The sequence below is a fragment of the Balaenoptera borealis genome (assembly GCF_965194805.1).
Source record: "Balaenoptera borealis genome assembly, chromosome: 5".
Lineage (NCBI taxonomy): Eukaryota > Metazoa > Chordata > Mammalia > Artiodactyla > Balaenopteridae > Balaenoptera > Balaenoptera borealis.
Window position 1 is genome coordinate 114,339,632 of NC_138862.1, and position 26,669 is coordinate 114,366,300.

Consider the following 26,669-nt stretch of genomic DNA (forward strand, 5'->3'; position numbering starts at 1 on the left):
TACCCTGCCATTCATTCACTTTCACTCTTTGGGTTAGCTCCTATTACAGCAATATCTAGTATCCCCAAACTAAAAATATTAAGATCTATCCTTATCAGAGTCTTTTTCAGGACAAGATTACTAAAACACAAATCTGGTATCACTATCCCACCTAAGTTATTCAATAGCTGGCCCTAGCTCTTAAATAAAGATTCAACTCTTCCACTGAACTCACAAAGTCCTTCATAACCTGGGTTTTAGCCCTCAGCCCTGTGCCTTCCCTTTGCTCATAACTGCCCATTGGCAACTGCCACAGCAGTTACACCAAACTGCTAGCAGTTCCTGGAACATCCCATATTTTTTCATGTTTCTTTGACTCGAAATATACTGATGCTTTGGTCTCAAATGTGCTTTCTCTCTTTTTATCTACCTCATTTACTCTTGGTCCTTATCCTTCAAATTACTACTGAAGCATCACTGGAACTCCTTAGGAAGCCTGCCCTGCCCCCCTCTCCTCCAGGATACTATGGACCTGTACTATGGATACAGGTCCATAGTATCCTGAGGGCCTCCATCAGTGGGCATATTCCACTGCATCTGATGATCTTCTCTGTCTCCTATGTGAGATTGGATTCTTTAAAGGTAAGAAGTGTCTTCTGTGAACACTCAGAGCCCCTGGCAGTGCCTGGTATAGAACAGACAATAAATGTCGGTGACTGAATGACTGGGTCAATGAATGGATGAATGATGGTAAGTTCATAGATTTGGGTATATGGGTTCCTTTCTCCACTTACAGTAGTTACATTTTATCCTCTCCTTATAATCTAACCATCCTCAATTGTATACATCTTCTATAGTCAAGCTATCTCCTCATTGAAACCTTCAAAGTTCACCTTCAAAGTTCATCTGCTACCTAGTAGCTGTTTCATAAATATCTGATGAATGAACAAATCAAGAAATAAATCTTTTAAAATTATTAAGTAGAATTAATCCAAGGATAGGAGGATTTCAGTAAGGGCTGACTAACAAAAGGAGTGGATATGTGCAACTTATTTCCTTCTGGATTCAAGGGAAAAATGTGTATGAATACATAAACCTACTTGGGAAATCTACTTGAATGGCATATGGGTATTTATGACACTGGTATTGCAACTTCTGTTGGGTTTGAAATTTTCCAAAATAAAATTTGGGGAGGAAAATACCAGCAATTATAATAAATGTAGAAGTACTTACAGAAGGGTCAACAGAGTGCTATGGAAGCCCCAAGGAGAACAAGAGAGGAAACCTAGTTAGGTCTGGGAGCAGAGAAGCCTACTTAGAGAAGACCTCACAGAAAGGGTGATTCCTGAGATGAATCTTGAAGGACAGAGAGGGATAAGGAAAGGGAGAAGGAAAGGAGATTCCAGGATGAGTGAATGACCTAAATGTCATAAGCAAGTAAGGATTTGTTTATATTGGATCTTATCAATTTTAAAAAGTTAAAATGTGTATCAATATTGCCACAGATAATTACTGGATGGGGGTACGATTTTCAGCTATCACTAACTGTAACCATCAGGGTTGGGACACGGGTGTGGGGTTTTGTTGTGGTTTTGTCATGTTATGGTATAACACCGGAGCTGCCTTCGCTTCAAATAAATGTGGAAGATATACTGGAGGAGGGGAGACAAGTAACAGAATACTAATCTGACTATAGGCATAGGCCAAGGACCTATTCAAGAAGTGTTAGGGCAAAGATACTAAAAAAATGACAGAATAAGCATATCAGAAACTAGAGATAATTAAACATTTGGAAATCATTAGGGCCCCAGCCCAGGTACTTGGTTGCCATGACAAAGCCAAAAGAATCAACTGAAAATCTGACAAGAAGGTATCCTGGGAGAAGCTGAACAAAGAGGAAAAAGGCCAATGTTTTCAAGAGGCAATAAGATTATAATTTTCTATCTCTCTCGGAAATATGCTCTGAGTGTTATTCTGCTTTGAGTCTTATAGCGTGAGTCTGATCTGACTGCAAATGAAGCCAAGGTAGGTACTGTAAAACAGGGATGATATATTTAATGTCCGAACCCTCTTCTAGCTTTTTAAATTCTCCGTGAATCACTGAGGAATTTGCTATTTGAATAAAAGAAGGAGTCTGGAGCAAATAGCTATGCTCACGTGTAGCGTCGCATTCACTAATACCAGTAGAGGTGTCTAGGGCCATCCTTTTTCTTTCATTTCATGCCTCCCTCAAATTCTAGAATGGAAATTTGGGTTTTGTGGAATGCTGACCCCGCCAGGGGTGAGCTGGCCCCTGCTTGCACTGGCCGGCCGTAGCTGACTGTGTACATCTCTTCTATAACCTACATTCAGTGACCTCACATTGGTGTTTGAAATCAGTCATGGCGTTAGTATTTCTACCACAGAAATCAGCAAACCGGACAAATCAAGGTGGTTTTTGTTTTTTCCCCTCTCAGGGGGCAGATTATTAAACATTTACCAGGATACCACTGGATCCATACATCCCATCTAGAAAGTCAGAAACCAACTAAGCATCTCATGATAAATAATAACTGAAAAAACTGAATATTATTTTAATAAAAATTACATGAGACATGGAGAAAATTTTTGAAATTCAGTTCAGCAATCTGTTAGCAAGCAAATCAGTTGGGATTGCTCTAGGAAAACAAATGATTTGAAACTTTCAGTGTCATCTGTCCTCCCCAAGTGATGAGGTCAAGATATATACGGTTCCTGCTAATGCCAACTAAGAAGGAAGCAACAATCATGTCTTGCTTATACATGTAGCTGAAGTCAAGTGATAGAACATGTGGACGAGTTTAAATTGTGTTATTCTGGGGAGATAAAAGTTTGAATCTCCAGGGGGATAATTAGTCTTTGTTTATAAGTACTAAATGTAGTTTTTGAAAGAGTCAACATGTCTTCCCTTCAAGGAAAATTAACAAATACAAGGTATTTGTTAATGTACGCTTAAGCAACTGATATGTTTCCATAAAATATGTATGCAGTAGTTTAAAAACCAGATGATACCTTTTATAATTCAGAGGTTAACCAATATGGATTACTCAGTTCCTTTGATAGAAAAGACAGCTCAACTAGTGCTTTCTTATGCAACCCATAAAGAGAAAAGAAGCAAAATATGTTCTATCACTATGAATAGAAGGAAAAATGAAAAAAGAAGAACGCCATCACTTAGATATCTCAATTAATTCTCTCCATTCCTGAGAGCAAAGGAAAGATAACTATTTAAGAAGAAAACTAATTGAACTTGGATATTTAAAAGTGAATGAGATATTTTTTTTTTCAAATAGCTTTTGCTGTCTTTTCTATCCTTTATTCTGACAAGTCACTTAAATCCCAAAAGGTAATTTTCAACTCTACTTTTCTCTTTAATCATTTGTCTTTTTTTTTTTTCCCATAAAACAGGCTTACACAATTCTTTTTTTTGTTTTGTTTTGGCTGCGCATCATGTGGGACGTTAATTCCCCGACCAGGGATCTTACCCGTACCCCCTGTGTTGAAAGTGTGGAGTCTTAACTACTGGACTGCCAGGGAAGTCCCAAGGCTTATACAGTTCTTAAGAAGCCAGTGATTGAACACTACACTTACTATCTTCAACACATCTATGTTTAAATATGAATAAATTTTAAAATATCTTTAATAAAATAGATCAGTAATAGATCAATGATAATGACATATTTATACATCATGAATAAACTTACATATGACTTTAAAGCTCCTTGAATCATAATTTCTTTTTTAAGTTTAATAATTCTTTCTTTATACACACGTTGATTCTTCACGGGATGCCAGAAACTCACTGATTTTCTGGCATCCCATGCCACTCATTGATGTGGCATATGAAATTTAATACTCTAAAGTTAACAAATCCTTTTCCTTCTTAAATACAGCCTACATAAATACTCATTCCTTAATTCACACGTGCACACACGTGCATGCACACACACACACACCTCTGTCTTCACTTTTAACTTCTCAAGTGTTTTCTGCTCTGTGGACCCTGGGGATCCCCATATTTCTAATTCCACCATGAATTCTCTTTGTTCCTCTGCCATCACCCATACCTTGACATGCTGACCATGGGCCAACCTTATTTTTAACTCTGCATCTCATTGCTTTCTTCATTTTATGTGATCTCACTGCAGCTCAGATTTCCCTGATCAGTAATGTCACTCATTCATATGTCAGTCTATAACCAGGACCTATGGGAGTAGTAACATACAGAGGCAAGAAGAAGGTGGGAAAATGAAAGACACCATTTGAGATTCAATTTCTCTGACACTGTTCTCTACATACCCTTCTCCTGTTCCACACGTCCCACCCCCACCAAGAAAACACCACACATACCCTGAGAAACCCTCATGATCACATTACTGAGACAAAAGTAGTCTTTAAGCATTCCTCCCACATTCACTCTGGGGGACTTCCCTGCCCCTCCAAGGCTCCCTCTCAGAGATGGGAACCTAGTACCAAAGACAGTATGTAAAAACTACCACTGTTTATGTTTATAGAACAATTATTATTTTCCATAGTCCTCACAGCAGTCACTTGACATCAAGGCAGATGCCACTACCTTATTTTAAAGGTAAGGAAACCAGCTTTGAGATGTGAAATGCCTGGCCAAGGATCACAGAATTAATGAGTAGCAGTGGTTTTGATGACAATCAGGGCTTCTGAAAACTGACCGGCCTCCTTCCTTGTATCACTTTTCGTGATATAAGATAATATCCCTAATCACATCTACGATTCCTGAGGGCCTCTATGAGCAAAGTGTTGTACTGGGCTCTCTACGAGCACATTCTCCCAGCAGCTTGCAAAGATAGACAAGGCATACTCTGTAATTCAGGACTGCATGATCCCTACTTAGAAAATGTGGAAAATGAAGCCCAAAAGCCACATCAATAGTAGATGGTGAAATTTGGGGATAGAACCAGGCCTTCTCATTCCTTGTCTGTCTCCCTACCATAGCACTCACTACTCTGGGATTGCAAGCATGGTAATGTTACAGGGAAAACGTACGACTCTGCGTTAAAATATATTGGGGGAAATGTAAGAGCATACCCATGCGCGCGCACATACACACACATACAATACACACATACGTACATATACACACCTCCTGTGGGATGGAGAACAAAAATAATTGAATTTTTATAGTTTTTAAAAACTAAGAAGAAAATCATTTCTGCAACCAAGTTAATGTTCGGAAGGTTAGAGTAACATTACTGTATTCCACATAATTAATTTCGATTTTCCAGGTAGCATACACTTCCAGACACATGCCCTGTTGGATGGCTCCAGTCCTACCAGAGGAGGTATCATGAACAGCTGAACTTCTGACCCTTAAGAATCTCAGAGAAAAGAGGAGAGGTATCTGTATAATATCTAAAAACAGGCCACCTTTTAAGGGTGCCCTTCATGAGGCAAACCTGGATTACTAGTAGCTTCCATAGCTGGCATAGCTTCTATGCGTATTCTAGGATTCCACTGTTTCTTTTAAGGAGCAGATACTGGAAAAGTTATCTTATAAAGGGTAAGAGGCTTACCTCACAACAGCTGAATGCTGTTGATGACACATAAAGACTGAGAAGGACGTTAAGTCTAATCAATCTCAGAAAAGAACAGAGCAATAAATTCTTTGGACAGTCTTTATATATAAAAAGCGTGCTGGGATATCTGATTATTTTAGTTTGAGACTATAAAAACTGCATCTGAGCATAATAAAACATAAGTCAGGGAGACTGTTATCTTTCTTAGCACCCATTTTAATGAATCAGAAAATGGTTTCACAAAACCACGAAAACTGATGCTTGCCTCATGATTATCACCAACCCACGCTGTTCTGCTGTACCAGATTACAAGGTATATCATTCAACTGAAAGCAAAAAGTCTTTCCACTTCACACAATTCTGGAATTCTTGCTGCTTCTCATGAGACACAAGTGTCATGAAATTGAAGCCAGAAGCAGTTTTGTATATATTAAAAAAAAAAAAAAAAAGGCAGACTCTTTTTGTGCTTTGTGGTAGCTGTGTGGCCATAATGGTCACTCTTATTATTGCTGTTTATCAGTTCACGTGGGTACAGGTACTATGTTAAAGGAACAAGCTCCGTGGTGACTCCCCCGTATCTGGGGATGACTCAAGCCAACACATGGCAAAAATACATGATATCTGGTGCTGCTTCTCTCCTCCGTGCTTTTGATTAAATCTATCAGAATACTGAAATCGCCTGGAAGCCGACTAAATTCTTAGAAATAAAGTCATGTTAGTGAATAATTTTCATATTAAACTGGTTTTGAAATATACATTCTTTAACAGAACAATAGGTGAATACTCACATTCAGTATATTAGTCTAAATTTTGGACTATATCTAATAACATAGTTAGCTTAGCAGTGTCCCATCCTCTGCTCATTAATGAATGACTGCATTTTTCTAACTGAATGCTCATTTGACAAGGAAAGAAAATTAAATCTGGAAGAAAAGTCTAATTCTATAGTCTTATAAACTTGTTTTTAAACTTCAAGTTATCTTAAATAAGTTGCACTTAAATATTTTATGCTAAAACTAAGATGTGAATTTAGTCTCAATTTCTAGGATTATCAAATGCATAGTAATAAGTCAAAGTTTAAAATATTTTGCTTCCGTTTAGTCAGTCAGTGTCAAATTATATTCACTAATTGTTATTTTAGTATAAAATTGAAATATTTATGTCCTAATCACATAATCCTTGGGGTTTGAAGTTATAAAGCAAAATTAAACTGGACATAGGCTCTGCTCCAGGCATTTGCATATACAAACTCATTTAATCCTCACACCAACACTATAACATAAGGAATGTTACTGATGTAGTGTGAGGTCAAGCTAGTACTTGAACCAAGGAAAGTCTCTATGATGCTATTTTGCCTCTCAGACACTTGGTCAGGGATGGAGTGTCATTCTTTTATTTTTTTTTAATACTTTCATTTCATTATTTGCTCATTCCTTCACTCAGTAAACATGTACTGAGCACCCAAATAAGTGCCAGGCTCTGGAGGAATAATAATAAATAATATAGAATTTATGCTTTTCAGTATGTTCCAAGTCTGGTGAGGGAGAGCAGACTTTTGATGAAATAATTAAAATCTACTCAGAAAAATGCTAAAATGACAGGTAAAAAATTTCTATAGAAGCAAAGACTTGGAGAGGACCATTTAAACACTCTGATTCTCAATGTCTGCGTCTGAAAAATGGGCATGAACAACAAGTATTTCTTTCTGAAAAGAAATAATTCTAAAACCATGAGTAAATTATGTGTCAACTTGATACTAACTTACACAGTATACACATGTCCTGCTTCACTCTATAAATGAAGGACTTTGAGGCATTTACTTTCCATATGGTAAAAAAAGGTGAAATTACAGTGAAGCAATTGAGAATATAAAACTCCAAATTAAGAGATTTGCTTTATAACTTTAAAGAACGAAGGGACCGTGAATAGAGAATTAAGCTATGGAAATCCTTTTAGTCTTTTCATTAATCTGTATTGTCCTCAAACTCAAGTATACACTTTAGTAGAAAAACACTGACTTCTCTGTAATGCAACCATAAAAATACTGACAATTTTAATCCATTTTTCTTTTTTCTTTTTAAATTTTTATTTATTTATTTATTTATTTTGGGCTGTGTTGGGTCTTCGTTGCTTCGCACGGGCTTTCTCTAGTTGTGGCGAGCAGGGGCTACTCTGCTGCGGTGCGTGGGCTTCTCATTGCGGTGGCTTCTCTTTGTTACGGAGCACAGGCGCTAGAGCACATGGGCTTCAGTAGTTGTGGCTCGCGGGCTCAGTAGTTGTGGCGCACAGGCTCAGTTGCTCTGCGGCATGTGGGATCTTCCTGGACCAGGGCTCAAACCCATGTCCCCTGCATTGGCAGGCAGATTTCCAACCACTGCGCCACCAGGGAAGTCCCCCATTTTTCAATAAAGCCTCATATAGGACAAACTGGCAAGAGACACCATGAATAAAAGGAATTTGCATTGCCCATCAGCTGCCTGACTCTCAAGCATGCTCTTATCAACAATTTTGTCTATTGTCGCATCTCTCTCCTTGAATGAATCTATATCTAGGTAGCAACCAAATCAGCTCCTTCATTCAACCTGAGGGACTAAAGTTTTAATTTTAAAAGGTTCCTAGTATTCACCTAAGGCAGGAAAAATTTATGTTTGTGCTGATTTCTCACCTTCTCCAATACTTCACTCATCAATGAGTGCTGTCCGGGCACGCTCAACGCTGAGAGGACGAAGATGGGTGGGCTGCAGAGATTTCATGAACCCCTGAATGTGCCTGCCTGATTTTAGGGTTAAGTGCTGATGTGCACTGTATCATAACTTTTATCAGATTCTCAAAATGGACCACGAGCCAAAAAAATGAGGATCTATTGAGATAGACTCGTCTTCAGAAATGAATACACATGAGATGTAACAGGTACTCAGTAAAGAGCTGTGGAATTAAGTGTTTGACACTTGAATTCACCCAAGGGTGTCTACCTCTTACTCATCTATCTGTTCCATCATGCCCAACCCCAAAAATAGGAACATAAAAGACAAAGCAAAACACAGAGCAGCTTGGTCAACTTCTATACACTGTTGTCTCTAAGTATCCCAAAAGGCTAGCTTTCCCAGCCTCTGTTGCAATTAAGTTGTGCCATATAACTAACTCTAGCCCAGGGGCCCTGAGCATAAACAGTGGTTTAACTGCTGAGAAGAGATGATCATAAGCCAAGGTTCTTCCGCCATCTCTCCCTGTCATAGCTTCAGCTACTTTAGAAGTCACACGGAGGAAAATGGAGCAAACTTAGATTCCTGAGTCACTGGACGAAGGGCTGCACCACTGACTTTACAAGAGCGAGAAATAACTCTTTGTTGAGATAAGCCACTGAAATTGGGGTGGTTTGCTGTTGTTGTTTGCTGCTGCTGTTGATAATCACAGCCTATCTTCACATCCTCAAATTTAAGATTAAAAGTCTATCAGACACAGTTTAAATCTCTCTATGCATTAATTTTAAAAGGGGCAGGGTTTACTGCAAGTGTTATTTCTATATTTCTGTAAACTATTCATTACAAACTAGACTTAAACTAGTTTATTTTATAACCTACTGCATAATCCAAAAAGCTTATATCCATGCACCCTTCCCGCTGCAACAAATAAGGATAAAACATAGCTTAAGGTCCAAAACAAAACAGCTATTTGTGCATGCATTCAGGCAACACAAAATGAGCATTTACACAGTGGTACTGGCCACTGTAGATACAAAGCTAAGGGCCACAGTCCCTGCTGCATCCCAGAGGATACAAATCAGTAAACATTACGAGAGGAACCAGTATAGGGTACTATGGGGACATTACCCACAGCCTGGGGAATGGAAAGACCAAGGGAGGCTCCCCAGAGGAACTTTCGCTGGGATTGAGTCTAGAAGGACAAGTAGTCATTAGTTAAGAAAACAAGGGTGGGAAGGTTTTTATGAGAAAACAGACGGATGAGAAGGCACAAATGTGAGACAGTTGGATGTGTGTTAAAAAAAAAAAAATCCAGGGAGGCTGGAGAGGAGCGTCTAGACTGAAGGGCCACGTCTGACGTGGCCCTAGAGAGGTGGGCCAAGGCAAAACTGTGCTTCAATTTAAAATTCCAATGTAGTTAAAGGACCTTCTCTCATGCTTTCCTGGGTCCTTTCAGGAGAAAATAAGATGTTTCTGCAAGTGCACAATAGTCATGATCAATCAGTGTTTTAAATGATTTGGGGTAATGATAATAAAAACACACAAAAATGGGTATACACAAGTTGTCATTGGCCACATTTTACTCGTTTAGATATACTGTCTCTTCAATTTTTCCTCCTCTACTTATTTTGAAGAGTAATAAAACCAAATATTTTCGAGAGGAATAAAATCAAGTGGCTTACATTATAAACTTTATAGCTTTATACAATTTAGAAATGTAAATGGATATAATATTTCACTTTCAGTCTAATATTGAGTCTAAAATCATGAAAATAGTAGCCAGTTCATAATCTTTCTGTGTCTATAAAGCTCTACTTTAAAAAAATGGATCATTGATATTTATGTAAAAAGTAAAGAATGTGGATTGGTAGCAACCATAAAACAAAGAGTAACATACTTAGTATAAACAAATAGAAACATGTTTTCTATATGTTATCTAAATGGGAGGCAAAGACAACTTTTCATTTTTAACTTTTGCTTACAATTACTTTTGCTAAGAAAGAATCAGAAAACATAATTCAACTACTCCAATCAAGGGATTTGTGCCTAGAGTGTGGATCAGACCAATGTTAAAGACATAACCTAATTTTCTTTGGTTGATAAAACAGTGGTATAAACCACAACATTTAGCAACTTTTTACTTTGCATATTTTGATCTTTTCAAAATTATTTTCTTTTTCAGTCAAATGTTTCCACTTTCTATAATGAATATGGTTAAAATTTTTATCTGGCTTTGAAAGTATCTATTTCTGAGCTCTAAGTTATGTCTTATTATGTTGTAACTTTCTAACCAGGAGGGGGAAAAAAGTATCATATTAATAACCTGTCCCATTCATTTGAAACTGAGGATCTGTTTTAGAAACAGCTTTTGAGGTTCACATAGGTAGCTAATTAGCCTTGTATTATGATGCACAGTCCAGGCTGCAAAACCATTCCCCTGATAGCACTGGCTTTGGGGATTACTGAAATACATTAGGGACCACATGAAAAGGGAGCTTATTAAGAAATTTATATGCGGTTATTAAACAATATACACTTATCTGCCCTCACAAAATTTACAGTCAAGGTGGGACTATAAGGCAAGAAGAGTTAAACTAAAGGATTTAAAACACATTATATAATCATGTGAACAAGGCAGTGAAACATCCAGACAACAAACAAGATGCAACTGAAGGTACAGAGGTGATGCTAGGAGAGTCTCCCTGGCTGAGCACCTCCTCCTTGAATCTCTCTGAACTCTGAAGTGCTTGGTACATCTTCCTTTCTAAGGTCAACCTCCCTACCCACTTTTTTGACCCTTTCTCAGCTTCTCTGATATATAGCACTCCCCATTATCTTTATTTTAATGAGTATTCATCTTTTCCCCTCCAATGACTCCTGTATCTTCCTTTAGCGGGAAAAACATGCTTCCATTGGACCCTCCACTCTTCTACAACAATCTTCTCTTCCCTGAACTCTCCAGCTGACACTCGCTTCTCTTCATTTTATTATCAAATTTCTTTATAGAGTTGTCTAAACTTGTTGAGTTCTCAAACATATCTTCCAGCTTACTAGTGACTCATCTTCTTGGAATCTGGTTTGCAATGAGGATTCCACCTCCTCCCTCCCAACTCTACTCAAACTGCCTTCTCAAAGGTTACTGGTGCCCGTTTAACTGCCAGAATCAGTGTCCTTTTCTCATTTCTTGTCCTCTCTCTAGCATCTGGCACCATTAACTACTTCCTTCTTTTCTCTTTTGCCTTTCTTGATAATGCACCATTCTCCCTCCTTTTCCCACAGTTTATTAATCTGCTTGTTCTCTGTCACTTTCTTTGATTTTTCTCTCTTCTGACTGCTGATTACAGAGAGATGCACTAAGATTGTCTTTAAATCACTTCTTCCTACAGTACATTCTCTCTCTGAATTCAACACAGCACTCTCGTGTAACACAGCACCATCAGTTCTATATGAATGATTTTCAGATGCTTTTTCTGTAAATTCAACCATCCCCAACCAAATCGGTTATCTGCTCCCTGCTTATTCTCCCTAAAAAGAAAGAGAACACATCAATTCCAACACCTATATTTCTTAACTTGGCTAATGGCAATGCCTCATCCCTAATCATCCAAACTATAAACGTCAAGGTCATTTTCAGCTAACTTTCCTAGATACACATTGAGAAATAAGTGATGAACAGTAGCATAATGCAAAACATTTACTGTGTCTCCTTTTAAGTACAATATTTTTTCAAAGCATCACATCCATTTTCCTGAAATATCTTTGAGTGGGCTCTTGTGATTTTTATTGTTCAAGATGGACTACTATGAAAAATATGAACTAATAAATAATGTCCCATTATTAGGATGACTAAGAGATTAGTCAGAAATGATATTCAGCTTTTCTAGTTCAGTGATTTCCTCTAGGCTTTGCAGAAACAGTAAAAACGTTCTCCACTAAGGCTCAGATAAAATCAAAAGCTAGTGTTTTGATAAGTTGTTCATTCAGAAGTCCAAGTTTCTATTCTTTCTCTTTTTCTTTTTTTCATTTTTCAACATGCCATGAATATAATGTTACATTCAACTATTCATTTACAAAATAATAAGAAATAAGTTTCCAGCTGTTTTATTCAATGACTAAAGCCACTGATGTTTGCATTTTTCTTAAATGTAATGTTTTCTTTATGTAATTTTTCAAATGATGAAACAAGACACTGTAGGTAACACAAGTCAAATACTAGCTCTATAAATTGGTACTAAGATAAATAAATGCAACAGCTAGAAATAATTACATAGTAACCCCTGAAGAACTGTTATTCCAGTATTTCCAAACGTCTACAGAGTGTGTTTACATAAGTACTCTCCGTAGCACAAGGGATACATTCCTGGGGAATGAGCCCCAGGAGAGGCATGGTAGCCAGTACTTATGCTGATGTGGGCTCGCTTCTCTATCAGCCAAGGCTCTTCCTTTCTCTTCAAATTCCCACCTCAGTTATTTCTGCAACCACTCTTTCTGTTCCCATGCTGTAGGAAGGCTTATTATGCTGTCCATAATGTCCCAAGAATTGCAAAAAGCCTTAACTTCATACTGATATTTAATGTTTCCCCTACCTTTTTCTCAAACAGTTAAAAACCTGCCATGATAGTATCAAGCTCACTGCTTTTTTTTTTTTTTTTTTAATCCTTTATACTTTTGGGTGTTACTGCTGCTGACTAAATGTTTAAAAATACATAGTGCATGGTGTTCCTTTAACACAATTACTGTCAAAACTAAATAAAAATAGGGATAGAAAAAACACTAAATTCTTCTAAACCACTGTAATTTTCTTAATCCATTTCTATTTATCTTGTTTAGGAAGTAATTACATGGATGAATGTCTATTTTTAGAACAGTACGAACTGCCCTTTTGCTTATTTGTGTTTTCTCGTCTACTGATTCCCAAAAGCCCTATAAATGCAGGTAGGGTAATTCAACCTGCATAAACAATATCTTATAACCTAAAAGTTCTCATAGTACTGTAATGACTGGCTGTTACCACAAGAGAAAATGAGGAATTTCACCCAATTTCTTTCAATGAATTCTTTATAGTACTTTAAAATAAGTATTGTTTTCTAAAAATAAAAAAACAGGAAGAAGAATGTGTTACCACTAAGTTTATCCATTCATTCATCCACTCACTCACTCTTTGACTGTCACTAACACACTGATTTACTCAATAAATACACGTTGGCTTATCCAGCTCTTTGAGGATATAATATATTTTGATGATATAGCAAATTTTATATTCTCTAGTGTTTGTTAAAGATTCATTTTCTCCTTGAGGGCAGATGCTTGTTTTCTATACCTTAACTTTCTCACCATTATATTCACCTTCTCTTTTGTAAAATTATTTTGGGCAACAGAAACAAGTCTCAAAACTGTAGAAGACATTTTAAATATGACCTTGACACTTTTTCAATGTATGACTTAGCTTTAAGGAAAAGAAGAGTTTGGACTCTTTTTCCTCCCACCTCACAATTCTTCAAAATAGATTAAAATTTGTACTACCAATTATATTATAAAAACAATAATTATATTTTCAGTTTTAGTGTTCACGAGAGCAATATACAAGTGCATCATTAGTGGTCAGAATTCAGGAAAATACTTACTACTCACAGTATACTTTTGAACTTGCATTTATATTACTTTTCAGATAAATGAATTATTTCCCAAACAAGATGAAGTCGAGTTTACAAAAGGTGCTGTGCAATGCATCATCCCTATCAGATTTCATGTGGTCCAGGGAGGAAACAAGGTGGCTATGCTTCCAAGGACACATGATACACACAAGGTAAAATGGTGATTAAATGGGGACCTGTCACAAGAAACTAAATAACCGGTGCTTCGTCCCAGTCTTACATGATTTGTAGTCTTCTTTGGTGTAAAGCTCCTGACTTCCATAGAAAATGCCAAAAACAAAACAAACTTATGGTTACCAAAGGGGAAGGGGGAGAGGATAAACGGAGAGTATGGGATTAACAGACGCACACGACCATATATAAAATAGATAATCAACAAGGATTTACTGTGTAGCACAGGGAACTATAGGCAATATCTTATACTGACCAATAATGGAAAAGAATTTTTAAAAGAACATAGATATATACACGTATAACTGAATCACTTTGCTATAACCTGAAACTAACACAATATTGTAAATCAACTATACTTTAACAAAAAGGAAGAAAGAAAAAAAACACCAAAAACTTACAAACATGAAGTAGAAACTGACCTGATTTCCATAAGGACTGGTATATTTGAGTTACAGGTAGAAAATGGTCTATTGGAAGACTTAAACATGAAATCTAATTTTAAAATAGCTCTGGAATGGAAATTCATAACGAAAATAACTAAAGGACAATTTTAACTCAATTTGAGGTTCTGTTATTAAAAATAAAGTGTCAACTGAATTAGTATTTTTTAAATAATTAACTTTATTTTTCAATATGTTACTTTTCAACCCTTGTAAAGATATTTTAAAATAATTTTGGTCACAAATGAACCTAAAATTAAACTTTCCTCTGAGTTGAGACGTCCTTTTTAAAGAGGTCTATTTCCATGTAGCAACCTTAATATAGCACATTTAGGTATCCTTTGTTGTATGAACGTTCATTACATGTTTGCAAATTTGTCAACATGGTTCCAAAACCATAAATACATAAAAGAAAGTACAAGCTCAATCCCTCAACCCTAGACTTTGAAAATACAATATAGATTACTTATTTTCTAAAATTAAAGTGATTTTGTTTAGAGATTTGGTGTAGGGCCTCGGACAGTGTCACCACAACCTTTGTGATAGGTGGGTCATGAGAAGTTTCGAACACAGGGTCGGGAATCATGAAAACAGCTTCTAAAGCCTTTGTTATTTTAATGTTTTTAATTGGAGGTGCTCTGTACTTTCCTCTTGGGCAACCTTCACTTTCTGTTGTAGATGATAATGGTGGCTTTAATCAGCCTAGGCAAACTTGGAAAACAGAACTGCAGGCCTGTATTTTCCTTACTTCAGAACAGTAATGCAAAGTCTAATAGAAAAACTGAAATGGGAACTATCCCAGGAAAATGTGGTTATCCTGCAGTACAGCGTCCTTCCGAGGGCCATCAGGTTTAGTCCATAAAATAATACCTTGCATCAATCCCTGTAAAATAAACTCTTCTCAGGAAAATGATGGGACAATATGGAGAAAATCAAGAAGAAAGGAAGGGAAACAATGAAAGTTTAAAAAAAATAATAAACCTAACCTATTTATGTGAAAAGTATGAATTTTTTTAAATAAGGAAACTGGTTTAAATGGATATTGGTAAAAATTTCTCACTATAAGACACTGAAATGCAGAACTGATGTGGACACATTTGAGGATTACTCTCTAAGTCTTCCAAAAGGGCACTATTGCCAAGCCCCACCTCCCAATGACATAACTTCAGATTATTTTTAAGTGTAGCTCCCTCCCATCAATCATCCATAAGTTTTTCTAAGTTTTGGACCCCGTACTACCACATGAATTTTTCCTCTGGCAGTTGACCTCTTGGCTAGAAAACACTCTCGCTGACTCTCAGTTTTACCTTTTTCTCACATTGTCAGTTCCCATCAGCCCTGCATCATAAAACAGGAGGCTAGATAACCACTTCTGTTAGAAACTAGTCACAAAACAGTATAGCAAAATAATAACAACAGCTTATTGAATATCTGGTGTAGGCCAGGCACTGCTCTAAATGGTTTAAATTTATTAATTTATTTAATCCTCAAAACAATCCTATAGTGCCATTATTATCTCCATTATAAAGATGGGGTACCTGACGCTCAGAGAGGTCCAACAACTTATCCAAGGAAACACACAGTAAGTAGTGGAGCTGGGGTTTGAGCCCAAGTTATATGTTATCTGGCTCCAGAGCCAATGCTCCTAACCCCCAAGCTATACCAGCATAATTGCAATTCTACTTAGAAATGGTGTGAGAGTGTCTGCAAATTATGTCTAATAAATTATACATATACATATATATACATACATAGTGGTTTAACTATACAGCTGTCCATCTTAATAAAAAGTGTTTTTTAAATATTTGTGTGGCTTGTTCCATACAGCAAATTTCTTTTTTTTTCTTTTTAATTACAAAAGTCTTAAAAAAAATTCATACATCAAAGGCCAACTGCCAGATAGGAAATCAAGAGTGACAATTGGTGACGATTACCAAGCACCATTCACTTTATTTACATTTTCTCTCTTAGCGTTGACACTTCTATTTCCAACAGCAAACTCCTCAGGAAGAGATACCACTAATTTTATTTGTACCACTCACTGCCTCTTATGTTATGAAAAGGGTAAAACAGAACAGATTAAACTGCCAAGAACACATCCGGGGCAAAGGTTGGGAGGAGAAAACTGATACTCAGGTATCTAAGTTATTTCATGTGTAAAGGATTTTATGATGAGTTTAACTTTTATTTACTACATACGGTTTCAATAATATCTCAAACTTACTACCTAATTAAAACTCACAAGATGAATTGACAAAATAAACTAAAAGCAGGCATCAGGAAATGAAAAACAGAAAAAAAAAAAAAAAAAGCACTGCCAGGGTGTTTCCTCATATAGATAGTACGCTACACCCAGATATAATTCAGTGATGCACAGCCATGAAAGCAAAGCAAATGACTGAAGATAATTACAGAGATAACATCTTGCAATTTGTGTTCTGGTGTAAATCTTTTATGGTACAAGCTAAAGTGTGTGTGTGTGTGTGTGTGTGTGTGTGTGTGTGTGTGTGTGTATTGTCATCTCTATGTATACATCTCTGTATATGTCTCTATGTATTCAGAGAGAAACTAGGAAGAGAGGGTGAGTTTACAGACACATTTGAAAATAAAAGCAGGGAAGGACCCTACTTTCCACAAAATAACGTACTTGTGTTAGTGATGATTTTTCCATTTTCGGACTCAATTTTTTGTTTACCTTCACATCAGTGTGTGTTTTCCAAAGCAAAATTTTTTAAATGTGAAATAACTTCGCTCTTGATTTAAAAGTTTGTTCTTGGGATACCCTGGAAAGTTCCACACTATCTTAATATTATAGAAGCACTACTGCAGCATATGGTCTTTTTCAAATTAAAGAGACACAAATGTTCATGGAAACATTTGATCTGATTTTAACTCTCAGTTGAAGTTTTCTAAACAGCCATCCTTCAGGTGCCAGCACACAACATCTTGGGTGTGAATGCAAGAAGCAAATGTGTCTAGCCTACGTATACCATGCCGAATAATGGGCATACCTGTTTGGTTTACCTAAAAACACCTTTATGGCAACTTAAGTATCAACATAAATTGTTAGGTTTAACGCTAAGCAGAGTTAATTTTCTTTTCAATATGTTTTATGTTTTTAATGCAAACTTTGATTGAAAAATGCTTTCATCTTATTACTTTGGAGAACACATATCAAAAGAGGAGTTAAATTTATAATAAAACCCCAAAGTTTTACCAACCATCCCCCACAAATATTTCAGCTTTTATAATTACACTCTGACTTCTCACATCATCTGCATAGGCTCTTCATTTTACTCGTACATTACGAATTACAATTTTACAATATTACATATTTAAAACCGTATTTTGATAACTTCTTTATGTAAGGATATATACATTAATGATATATTTACATCAGATGTATTTTTCTTCAAGTCTCTGGCACCAAAATTGAGTTTTTAATGCCAGAAATATCATTTTTAACTGTATGAAAAATGAATGTAAATAGATACCAATAGCTTTTATTCTTTAAATATGTCCTTGCTTGAAAAGTTTTATAAACAGTTTGGAATATTTTATTCCCACATTCATTAATCAGGCTACATTAACAATTTCAATTCTGCTAGGTCACTAAACCTGTCATTACAAAGATTATATACATTCAGCTCCCTGGCCCACCTCTAGGATCTGCTTTAACCCTTCTCTCTGTCCCTGAGGGAGCCCCAGGACAGCCTAGGCTTCCTGTACTGTAGCCTTGCTTTCCAATCCCTTTGGCGACCATGATATCCTGAAATGAGTTCTTCTGTCCCATTTCCAAAACTTCTAGTCTTTTATTTAATTGTCAAACATGCATTGAGTGTCCACTATTTCCGAGACCCTGTGCAAGGCATTGCAAGTAAATACAATAAACATCCCCAACCTCAAGGAGTTGAGAATCTAGTAAAGGAGGCTAGACACGTAAGCAGCAAGAATTCAAGAAGTCCCTGTTCTGACTAGTGTTCAAGGCTAACCTCTGATACTCAGCTCGGTCCAAGTTAACCCTCTCTCTCCAGAACTTAACCCCACCTGCTGCTTTGGGTTCTGTTTCAAAAGAGAAAGAATACAAGAATGATAATACTACCTACCATCTACTCAACCAGGACCATTCCCACCATCTGGTGACCATGATGCCTGTCACTGACACTGCCCAACTGAGAGAAGTTCACCCACCTTCCTGATGGCAAAACCACCCCATATTTGGGTCAATTCTGATCTTTGATAACTTTTCCCCACCTTTCTCTACTGGCCTGCTACTGAGGTAAAATAGCTTTGACAGGGAAATCATATCAATTCTTGGAGAATGGAAGATCATTTAATCACCAAGATCCTGTCCATCTCTGATTTTCATAAGCCATGCATCTCATTCTGTGAACATACTATATTTTAAAAGAAATATGTACACCTCAGTCAATTATTATTAAAAGTCATTTATTGGAGGAGCTTTTTAATCATTTACTGTCCATAATAACCCGAAATAATGGAATAATGGTATAATTATTAGCTTTACATATAGGTAAAGAACTGTAGAGGGGTTATGTAACTTGCCTAACATCAAACAGTTTGCAAGCAATGGAGCTAGAATTCTAATTTTTGGAAGCCTTACTTCTAGAGTTCCCCCTGAACCACTAAACTATGCTACTTTTCCCAGCAGCGTACATGACATCTTGATTTATTCATCATAAAAGGTATGGCTAGGGATGAGAGAGAGTGTCGGAGTTCAGAGAAAGCATGAGTTTTTGCTTTGTGGTTACTGTTGTTATTGCTGTTGCTTTGTGGAAAGTGTGTATGTGTGTATATGTTCTTGTTTTGTTTAGTTTTCCAGTCAGACAGACTTAGGTCTGAATTCTAGTTGTATGAACTTGAGAAAGTTACATAATACCATCAACAATTTATTGGCTATTTTCTATATGCTAGCCACTTGGCTAAGTGCTTGGCATACTCTGTCTCATTAAATTAAATTAAGTCTTCATAAAAAGACAAGGAGATCTTACTCATATTTCAGAGCAAGTGTGACTATGACTGAAAGAGGATAGTAAGTAACATTTTCAAGGTCAACTAGCCAGTGATGAACGTAGACCAGACTGAGTTGGAAGGGGGTTTAGAAGAGAGCACCTTGATGGCACTAGGTCATGAAAAGAGGCAGTACTGAATTTAGGAACTAGCACTCACTGCCAGAATTGACAAATAATAGGACCTCTGAGTGTGGACACTGGAGCCATACAACCTGTGTTTGAATCCTTGGATTCAGTTATGATATCTTCGGCAGGTTATTCAACTTCTCTCAGCCTCAGTTTCCTAATTTGTAAAGGTAAAATAATAACACTACATACCTCCAGGTATTTTTGTGAAGAATAAATGAGATAATTATTGTAATGGCACTGGAGGTAGTAGGTAATCAATAAATTGCAATTAACGAAAGAGATAGCTTAATCTTGAATAATTCTGATGCGATAAACTTTAATTTCCACACAACAAAATGAATAATGAACAGTGTAAAACTCCCCTAAAGTATCAAAAATGTTAGTATCGGGGATCACTCCCTAGATCTGTCCCTTCTTTTAGTTGCTCAAACCAAGTGCAGCTCTGTTCTTTTCTTTCTTTTGTACATGGGTACGTCTAATGAGGCTGTGAACTTTGATTTATTTGTTACAACAAAGGAAATATATTATAAAAGGCTCACATTTGACATTTCTCAATGTCGATTATAAATGTTCTGCTCATAGCCCACCAGTCTGAACGACTCTCATACTCTCCAAGAAGGGACAAGGAATAGATGGGAAATAGGAACCAGTGGGAACTGAGAGGTATGAGTCTTATGAGCTGAGTGACGGTAGAAATACTTAGGGATCGTTATGAGGGGGATTAAACAGACCTTATTTTGCGAACTAGCCCAAGACTTCTAAGACTTTCAGTGAATAAGTACTTCGTATTTTTTTCTAAAGTTAAGTTTTACAAACTCCTGTTCCAAAACTACTCCAATACTTAAGTATTTTTCAAATTGAACTTTCTAAAAAGAGAATTCAGAGTTTATATTCTTAGTTCTGTACACATTTTTCTCCTAGGTCCATCTTGGATAGTGAGCATCTTGGGCATCAAGCAAAGGGACTGGATTACAATTATACCTCCCCAAGAACCACATTAAAGGAACCTAAGCATGGTCTTATTAAGTGATGATAGCTATACGGTAAAGTCAAGGAGAATTTCTATTTTGAAGTAATAATTCCAAGTCAGACAACCAGAATGCATTCAATTAATAAATATATCAAATAATTTCACACAAATATAATTATTGTATTACAGAGAATGTGCATTCTTTCCACTTTTATGATACCACAAATAAACAGATATCTTCAAAAATACAAGTTGAGGAATTTTTTAATTTTGGAAACAATGAAAGCCAATTAAAATTTTTGCTTAGAAGCAGAAAATATACTGCCTATACTTGAACAATCTTTTCAACTCTAAGTATTTTAATTTTCAGAAAACTGCCAAATTTACACGATCATAAACTGAAATAAATGACATGCCAGAAGTTCTATACTCTCATCAAACAAAAATATTTTAATGATCCTTCCAATGTACTTTTCAAAATCCTAATATAATGAAAGCCACACTAAACAAGACAAGAAATAAAAAAGAAATTCTAAAGGCCTCAATCATGCTACATTGTGGAAGTGAGCCCATGTTTATCAGCCATGCTCAGAAACTCTTAATACTGAAGAAAATCTCTTCAATTCCTAGAATCCGTTCATTGCTCTGCTGACATTGGCAAATTGGCCCCTCAAATGTATTGCAACTTTAAGAAACAGAATCACATAGAGGCAAATGCACTGGGTTAGAATTCAGTGACTTGGATTCTGGTCTTGGCTCTGGGCTTGAGAAACTGTGAATTACTGGTCCTCTGTTTCCTTATCGCTAAAAAAGTCACTCTATTATTTATTCAATTTATTTACTTATTACTATTATTTATTCTATTCAGCTAGCTGCTAAGATCTTTACGGTACCACTACTTCATGATATCATGTACATTTTCTATATGCCTTAAAACAGTCATCACTAAACTATCAATATTACTATATTGTGTCCTGCTTATATTACTTTCGCCATAGAACATTAAATACAATGAATATCACTAATTAATTGTGTTCCACTAAAAATATTTTTAAAGTAATTTTAAAATTGTAAGGTAATTTTATAAATGGCCATAATAAGTTCAATCTCTCATTCTGTCTTAACACTTAATTAAATCATTGTAAAATTATATATATATAAAATTTTATATATATGTTAAATATATATATATGTTCTATTTCATTTCTTGTCCCAGAAGAATATAAGAATTCTAAAAAAAAAAAAAAAAAAAAGAATTCTAGATAAATAAAACAGGGAAAAAGCACTCTACAAGCCAACTTGAGAATAATGCAAACTCCTACCTTGAGACTGTGCCATACATTTTTTAAAACAGTAAACTCATTATAAATGTTAAGAATCAAAGTATTAAAATTTCCCTTTTCTATTTTTAGATATGAAATCAATTACTCAATTTGATGCACTAGAAAGACAGCAAAACATTCCATTTACTTATGCTTCGAGGTCTAGAGGGAATAAAACTTGGATATTTGCAAGTGTAAATAAAATACTTTGTTGAACATCATATAGTTTTAAAAATAAACATGCTAAAATAAGCACTATCAAAGATAAATCTTTGTTTTCATTTTGTACAGCTATTAGTCAACATTCTTCTTTTTTCATTTTTAAAACCTGTTACATTTTTGGTTATTGAGATGAAAGTGTTTCAACGTGACAGTAAGCTAATAATAGCCTGATTCCAACCATAGGGAATCAATTAAGAGATTAAGTCCTTATTGAAAAGAAAACAAAGGGAGAAAAAAGAAGACATGAATTGATAGTAAGGCCGCCAAAGATCTCATATTAGAAGAGGTGTGTTAATAACACTTCCCAGAATAATGTCTATGAATGGAGGCAGAGTAAAGAATAAAGTTTATAAATAAATAACAGTTGCCACAAAAGCTATTCATGCTGAAGAGATGATTTGGGTCGTTCATTCCGAGATGGGGCTGTGCTCCCTCCCTCCCCTCACACACACACACCAACACCCCATGTGTATCTTTCATCCTGGTTTTTACATGCAAATGGAATAAAATTTTTCCCCTAAGAAACAGAGGCAGGGAAATAATCCCCTTTAAAAACAACAACAACAAAACCTGAACTTAAATCCGAAAAGAAAAGAGACTGCTATATTTAGAAAGCCAAGCAGCATTTCTGACAACGGACAGTTACGTATTCTAGCACTACCACGATCCTGAGCTGCCTTTCCCGTTCCTTCTGAATTAACTATGGACATAGGAGTTTGAGTTTGAAGAATTTGAGGATATAATCATTTCATGTTTGTTTCTGGTTTTAAACATGAATGGAGAGGTAAACAAAATACAGGCATTTGGAAAAATAAATAATTTCTAATTTATTTTTAACTGTTTCAATTCTCAGCAAGATTCTTCTGACAAGATACACAAAGCCAAAAGGTGCTTCATGAATTCCACTTCAAAGAATGGAAAAGTTATTTTTAAAAATCTATTCAATGCCAAGTTTAATCTAAATAAAATCAAAGAGAAATGCGATTATCACACCAAATTCCTAAAAGAAGTGTTTTGTTTTGGCTCTATCATCAGATACAGAGTTGCCCAAGGATACTCTAGCTATGGAGTCTACGTTAAATTAATGGCTGTAGGTTTTTTAGCTTCTAAAACAGCTTCCTAGAGAAATCAGTATCTTACCTTTACATATCTTCTGGAGAGGTTTCTTGGTGCTTTGAAAACTCCTGAAGTCTAAGTCAAACGGCCATTCTGTTGCTCCCAGGGTCTTAGGGGCTTGGAGAAATCCCAACACCTGCTGCTACCACTGAGTGTCGAGGCTAGGAAAGCTTCAGGGTTTTGACAGCAGGATCACTGAGCCACAGCCAAAGCTTGGGAAGCCTTAACAACTGAAAGCAAGTGTAGAGGGCAACGTGGTACCGAGCACGCACAGGGCGCTCAATCGTAGCAGCAGGGGGAGGAATATCCCCGCCCTCACGAGGGTTTAGAGGCAGCCATCAGGGAACCCAAGGGTCCGTCAATGGACAGAGCCAAGGAAGTGGAGACATGACCACACAGCACGAGACCCTAAGAGAACAAGGGAACGGGAACAACTAGCAGAGAGCTCAAGTAGCACTTGAAAAGAATCATCAAAATTCCCCGACAGGACACAAGAAGCAATGGCAAAATGCAACAAAATACATGGAGATAGGCCATTCTAGCGTCCCACAGACAGCCGAAAACACCGTTGAGGGGGGGATATGGAGCTCTAGTTCTAGAAAGAAAAGTAAGGAAGACATATTATAGTATGCCTACTAGATGTGAGGTTAAAAATCTAATAAGTGGCATAAAATTCCTAAATCCCATCACTATAATATTTACATTAAGATAAGGGAATTTACAAATATAAAAAGTCACAGGGCTTCCCTGGTGGCGCAGTGGTTGAGAATCTGCCTGCCAATGCAGGGGACATGGGTTCGAGCCCTGGTCTGGGAAGATCCCACATGCCGCGGAGCAACTGGGCCCGTGAGCCACAACTACTGAGCCTGAGCGTCTGGAGCCTCTGCTCCGCAACAAGAGAGGCCGCGATAGTGAGAGGCCCGCGCGCCGCGATGAAGAGTGGCCCCCACTTGCCGCAACTGGAGAAAGCCCTTGCACAGAAACGAAGACCCAACACAGCCAAAAATAAAAATAATAAATAAATAATAATTAAAAAAAAAAAAAAAAGTCACAGAGCGCTAATCCACATGGCAACAGAGGTTAAAAGGCAAAGGTGTCCATTATGGGAGGAGAAAATGAAAAGACAGAGAGAAGGTTAAACTCAGTTGATTTTTAAATGGAGAAATAATTAAAACTGCTTTTTAAATACAACACGTTTTATCAAATACATCACTTTCTATTACGATCAGATGAGGGAGACTGAGGGAATTCATGAGATAAGAGAAGAAGAATATGAAGAAGAAAAGTAAATGGGCCAAGAGTGTTCAGAGATGAGTAGAGGGCGAGATGGAAAGAAGGAAAGAGAAAAAAAAAGGAGGAAGAAAGAAAAATGAGATTAACTTATTAGGTCTTAATGCATTGTCAGATAACTACTCACTAAGATTCTCCTAAATCTGGGCTTCACAAGGTTCTATTTTCCATGGAGATGCTTATAGCTTGTTAACCACTATTCGCAGCTCTTCAGCTTCTCACAAACCCTCAGGAACTTATCTTGAGGAGCCAACTGAATATTAAGTATTAAACAGCTACAAGAGACAGACCCTAAGACAATTTTGCTTTAATGAGCTGGGTAAAATCAAGCCAGGGACTAAATATAAACTCTGACAGAACTTTAATAATCCCTAATATGAATCAAAATTAAAATGATCAGGCTCATTTAGGAACTGTCACTTTTTCAAGACTAGAAGCAAATTAACCATGCATAGTATTTTATATTGTTTTAGAGTTAAATGAAAAGAAACTTTACTGCCTAATGGCCATTCTGTGTGTGTAATTCTTGATTTCAGGTATTTACTTAACGTATAAGGTTCAGGTTAACTAGAATAGTAATAATAATCTACTTGGTGTCAAATAACTCAAATAACAAGTGTTGGGAAAGGTTGACTTCCATCCCTCACCTCATATACATGTGGTTATGTTATGTTGTATATATTATGCTAATAACCTGTACAATAAAAGCAGCTCTTGCTTGGGCAAACTTACTTATGTCCAGGAAGTCGCTAAGGGTCAGATATTTTTATAAAATGAAATAATCCTTAAACTACAAAATAGTAAGTACTGCCCAGGCAGCTAGTATTTTAAATTTGAGAGAACTGAGATTTTATAAGAGGATGAGGAATCTGAATTTCCCTTTAAAAATACTTTTACTGTGTAAACGGTGCCTAAGTGTAGATGTTGGCTTGAACTAAAACTTAATTTTTTAAAACACAATCATGTCAATATGATAGGTTTGCATAACGAAAGATGGAGTCCCTATGGTAGAAACTAAACGGAAGCTGAGCTTTTTTTTTAGTGTAATAACTCTGACTTTAAACATTAAAAAATCAATTACAGTTTGTTTTCTGACCTCCGTTCTCAAGCCCACTCATGAAAATCAGTTTCAACAATCTAAACAACAGAAACTAAAACATACAAACAAAAAAATGTGGAAGAGAAGATAAGAGACTGAATTAATGTTGCCAGCTGAAATGGTAGAGTCCTTTCAATTATAAAGCTCTTCAGACAGAATGGTATGTCAGGATTGTCAGTGAAAATAGAAAAATCGGTACTAGCTTTTTAAAAATAAACATTACATTGCTACTAAAGTATCTTCCTAAAGTAATGAGATAATCTAAATCAGTGTTTCTCTGTTGTTAAGCATCACAAAGGGAGAAATTTTTGACTACAACTGTATCCCTGCACCTAGTTAACCTGGCAACATAGTAGGGGCTCAGTACATATTTACTGGCTGAATAGTGGTGCCACATGTGAAAAGGCACTTCTCAAAAGCATGGGGGCGGTGGGAGGGGGGGGGTTATGGTCAAATAGAGTTCTTAAAAATTAAAGTTAAACAGGGGTCTTCCTACATGGCTTGTCAGAACCTTTATTATGCTCCTGAAAATTCCTAAACTTGATTGTCAACATTTTTCATAGAATACCTATTAATCATAGATTAATTATTCTAGAAAAACTTGGTCTATACCTGTATGGAAAACTTGATATTTCTGCATCTTCCAATCTTTTAATGAAAGACACAGGTGAACTATAAATTGGCACATATTCATCTCTGTTATAAATTATAAGGTGGAAGAGATACCTATGTATTTCAAATCTCATAGTAGGCTTATCACAAATGGCTGCTGCTTTGGGATAAGGAAATTTTAGAGGAGAATATTTTGGAGTGAGAAAAATTGAGAGAGCTCATTCAAATTATTCATTTTACCAATGAAGAAACTTGCTCAAGGAAACTATTATATCTTGTGTTGGTAGATAAATACATTAGCAATTAAGTTTCTTTATTGCTAATGTCAAAGATTCATCCTGTGCAACTATCTGACTA

General features: G+C 36.3%; 1 protein-coding gene across 14 annotated transcripts in view; it reads right to left on the bottom strand.

Moving 5' to 3' along the window:
* MBNL1 (muscleblind like splicing regulator 1) overlaps positions 1–26,669 on the bottom strand; it is a 177,898-nt gene that overhangs the window by 84,244 nt on the left and 66,985 nt on the right. The window lies entirely within an intron of this gene.